Source organism: Carex rostrata, chromosome 9 (genome assembly GCF_964058835.1).
Source record: "Carex rostrata chromosome 9, lpCarRost1.2, whole genome shotgun sequence".
In the NCBI taxonomy this organism is placed as follows: domain Eukaryota; kingdom Viridiplantae; phylum Streptophyta; class Magnoliopsida; order Poales; family Cyperaceae; genus Carex; species Carex rostrata.
In genome coordinates, this window is record NC_135926.1 from 13,124,467 (window position 1) to 13,129,171 (window position 4,705).

General features: G+C 34.6%; 2 long non-coding RNA genes across 2 annotated transcripts; both read right to left on the bottom strand.

Annotated features, from left to right (window-relative positions):
* Positions 1-459: 459 nt before the first annotated feature.
* LOC144559735 (uncharacterized) lies at positions 460-2,320 on the bottom strand. The gene is made up of 3 exons (XR_013513220.1): positions 2,082-2,320; positions 1,395-1,642; positions 460-626 (listed from the first exon to the last, which is right to left on the bottom strand). It is a non-coding gene; the product is annotated as an uncharacterized LOC144559735 (long non-coding RNA).
* Positions 2,321-2,403: 83 nt separating this feature from the next.
* LOC144559884 (uncharacterized) lies at positions 2,404-3,733 on the bottom strand. The gene is made up of 4 exons (XR_013513280.1): positions 3,470-3,733; positions 2,879-2,956; positions 2,690-2,785; positions 2,404-2,600 (listed from the first exon to the last, which is right to left on the bottom strand). It is a non-coding gene; the product is annotated as an uncharacterized LOC144559884 (long non-coding RNA).
* Positions 3,734-4,705: the final 972 nt, after the last annotated feature.

The following is a 4,705-nucleotide window of genomic DNA, read 5'->3' on the forward strand; positions in this document are numbered from 1 at the left end:
ACGGGAGCAAATTATGTAGTAGAAAACCTAATTTACTAAAAAAAAAAATTTCATAAAAAATAGAGAAAATAAATATCGCTGAATGTAATAACTTTAGAAAACCTAATTTACTAAAGTATTTGATTTCTATTGAAACTGATTGAAACTAATTTTGCCTACGTGTTGGGAGATGAGTAAGGTATAGCTGATTTTCACCTAGATCCATATTTGAACCCAAAAAATAAAATAAAAATATAGCACCTTAAGTATAGTAATTTTCATTTGTGTCTGTGTTGCTTTCAAGTCTCATTGAAAATCTATTAATATGCCTTATTTTGTAATTTTTTTTTATACAGAGTTAATTTTCATAATCAAACCTCTTAAGATAGATTCTATTTTTTTTATTTGTAACTAATATAGGAACCCAATTATTTTTTAAGTAGAGAATGAAAGAAACATATCATTATCCATATTACATAATATACTCTTTTTTTAAATTAATATACTCATAATAAAAGATACAAAACTATAATAAAGGACAAAGTGAAATGGAAACGTGTTGAAATGATAATTCAAATGAAAGTAAAACTATTAGACAAATAAACGCACATCTGGAATTGTTCGGTATCTCTGAACTTCAAGCTGAACTGCGCATAAATTAAATAAACTAAATTATTTACCAAACAAATGTGCAAAGGTCATTGTAACATGGGAATACCAAATATATAAAATTGATGAGTCCAGGTTATTATATGTTAATTTGGACAATAATAGATGAGTTATTAGTAACAAAATCAGTATTATTACATGGGAAGATAATCAGTGTTGCTAAAAGGGAAATTAATTGCTTTCAAATATTAAAAAAATCCAACGGCATGGAGAAATCCAACAACACTGAGATTATATATTGGTGTATAGACATTATGGTTCTCTTAGGCCAAAATACAAACAGTTGGTGCGCAAGACAAAGGCATAAATAAACAGATGTCGAAGCACAGAAAAAAAAAGTAAACATGGATTGCATGAACCATGAAAAAGAGCAGAAGAGAGGCATTTGCTTTGCTAAAGAGTGAAGGGCCTTTCTCCCCATGGATATAAATTAACAAATATTAATAAGGTCAAGTTTAAATTTTAGAAGAAAAAAATAGAAGAAAAAAATAATAAAAAAAAGAAACAACTGCAGTGAGTCAAAGCCATTTGACATAATGGCAAGATCAACCCTTGTTGTCGATTAATGTATTTAAGTACCTCTTTCTATACAGCTAGACCATCCAACATTAAAATTGCCAGTTATTTGCTTGCAACACATAATAACAGTAAATCGACCAAGCTTTCAACTTGTTATAAAAATATGTCTTAATTGTAATACTATTACCACCCAACGCAAAACCTGAGAAATAATTTTAAAACCGTACTTGTATGTGTGCCAACCATTCTTGTCGCTGCTTTGCATCCCTGTAGGAGAACAGGGTGTTAAGACAGGATCCTGTAAGACGATTGTCCTCAAGACAATGTCAATGTCCATGTCTCCCATAAAGGACACTGACCCAAAGCCAACGGACCCTGCCTGGAAACCTCTAGCTTGTCGATCAGTTCCATGGAAGCAAACAACTGGTTGTAGTACTTGATTGCCTCATCAACCTCCCCTAAAGCAAGAAAACAACTGGAAGTAGAAGTACGTTAATACCCTTTCGTTACAAATACACAACATGAGACAGTATAATGGTGCTCCCAAAGAAAAAAAATACTAAACACTAAATGCAAGTCTTTTCCTTCCTTTATAATGTAACTTAAGTGTCCCCCATCAAGAATGAGAAATATCATCACACCGTTAATAATTAAAAGCATCTTTTGCAGGCCCTTCTTTACCCACAGTTACCTTTTTTTCTTTATTATCTGTTTATTAACCTTTTTTTATTTCTGGGGCACACATGAATTTTCTGTTCTTCCAAACTTATCTCACCCCCCCTACCAATTTCTTTCGGTGTATCCCTTCTTTCAAATTAAGATCAAAGATGTAATAGGTTCCACATGAATTTTCTAGGCACAATTTTGTGATTTGTTCCAAACCAGGCGTGTTCCCCAAATTATTACGCACTTACTTTGCAGCTCTAACACGAGCTCTGAGAAACCCAGTATCAGCCTCCAAGGCAATAAGACAGTCCCCTACTTCTCAAAAATTTTGAAAGTGAAATATTGGAAGAACTGTTGTACTCACCAATGCCAACCAACAATACAAGCGAGAAAACAGTGGCACACATCACAGCTGTAGTTATTGCATCAATAGGGCCTCCACTTGTCACAACATAGTGTAGAAAATATCTAAAAAACATAGAAAGTAAACCAAACTAAGATGGGACAATCAATTTTGAGGGTTTAGGGACAATCACAGCTGTCAATCTCCTAACAGGAGCTCGACCGAGGCACAAATACCAAATTATATATATATTAGAAAAAAAAAATCAAACTTAAACCAACAACAAAGAAAAAAAATACTATAAATAAGAACCATCTGAAATTATGTTCTTCAATGATTATCGATTTACCTTGATACAATTTCCAATGTTATCACAGAAAGCCATTAACAAAGTCATTTGTCTATCCAATTGACCGTGCCAGCTCTATTGGAGAAAATACATCACATAAATTAATTTAAATTGATCACAAAAGAGGTTAAATAGAATAAGAGTAGATTGAAAAGAAGCCATACCCAAAAAGTATAGGGAGAAATCCAGTGTAGAGGCACCGAGACAACACAAGCTAGAGACCACATGAAAAGTTTATCCAAAATTGGATGTTGCAATTTCTGCAAAGTTGAAACAATTAGTACCTAAAATTGAAAAACAGAAAACATCTAAACATTTAACTAAAAGAAAATGTAAAGAAAACAGTGCCTCACTGGATTGGCATTAGAGCTTGGTTCCTTGTATTTGCTGGTAAGAGATTGAACTTCTTTCATAATTTCCTACTACCCCTCCTAAAAAAAATATAGTTTACTATTTAGTCCTCGGTTCATCCAATTATAAAGTATTCAGAATTTAGTACCTATCTTCACTGCATTCTGATCAGACGGTTTACATACATAACTGGATTGCCCTTTATAACACCTCGTAACAGCATGGTACCAAAAAGATAGCAAATACCATAATTGTCCTTTCTGGGTTCATAACTGAACTGGTACATAATCAAACTTTTTTATAAAAAATCCTTTGATAACATGACATACATAAATAGTCTCATAAAAAAACATAAATTTATTATAGTGGCATCTAGATCCTATATAACCTCATCACTTGAATTCAATTCGGACTGGCTAGAATTCTTTCCAATAAAAACACAAGCAATAAGCTTCTGAATCTATATAGCAATATTATCACTCAACACATCCAAGGAATAACTTTAGCTTATATACATTAATTGAATTTAGAGCCTTAAAATGCAGATAATTTAAAGAGAGTAGCAAAGAAAATCAGATGCTAAAAACATGTACATGTTGAACTAACCCATCTTCACTGCAGCTGTAGAATGCATGTGAGCTACCGGGTTCAATTGCTATTTTGTGGAGTGTGGACACTTTCACCATGAGACCCAATTTTCTTTGTGTTTGCTCTGCCATTATCCTTGATCTTACCAACTCTAACCTGATTAAAATTGAAACTTTTGCAGTTAATTTGTACCTACTGATTCTTATAACAATTCAGAATTCAATTAAAAGTCAGACAAATAATTTTCACTATATTATTGGAAATAACAAAATCGTGGCCACTTATAGATTTGCTACAAAATGAAGAAAAATGGCAGAATTTCGTAAAAATAAATAGAAAAGATTGAGATATCTAATCAACACGATAGGAATTGCATACAAGATAGGACCAAACAAAAAGCAACTCAAATCGAATCAAATCAATCAACACGATAGGAATTGCATACAGAACAGATCGATTATTCATCAGACAATATTGACCTAGAGAAAGACGAACCTTTCTGCTTCTTGTTGCTGTAGAAGTAGAAGGCAGCGACCGCACCAACCGCCGCCACTGCCACGGCGATCGAGATGATTTCTCCTTGCGTCATCTCCATCTCTCTGCTCTCTCTTTGTCTTTATCTCCCGCCTCAGTCTCTCTTTTCTCTTTGTGAGTATCTCTCAAGATTTATGGGTTTGGTGAGAAGAGGGATTCTAGATGGGTAGGTGAGCTGAGCGGAGAGGAGACGTTGGGGCCTTGGGGTAGATGCTGAGGTATGGTAGAGGAGCGGGACAGTTATCTGATATTCTCCCAGTGCTTTGAGAGAGACGGTGAACGAAGGCGGAGTGGCGGAGATCTGAGGCGATTAGGGTTTTCTCTCTTTTTTTCTTCGGAAGAAGGGATCGGGGAGGGAGGGGGGGCACAGAGATAATTTGCTGGGAGAAGCGCAGCGCTCAAGCGAAAAAATTTAGGCATCGTAGATTAATTTGCACGATATTTGATTGAAATCCGACGGTGCAGAATCAAAATACCTGTGATAATACATGTAGCGGTACGTGTAACGGGTACAATTTTAACTAATTTTGGACTTCTACACGTATAAAGGATGTATTTAATCAAAGGAAGGCAGATTGTTTGTTTAGATGGCTCAGATTCAATCCGAAAAAAAAACAGTAAATCAGGACCTTTGCAGGATCTAGACATTAAGCTCCTTAATAAGGTAGGGGAGATAATAGGGCATTTACAACCCAAACATAACACTC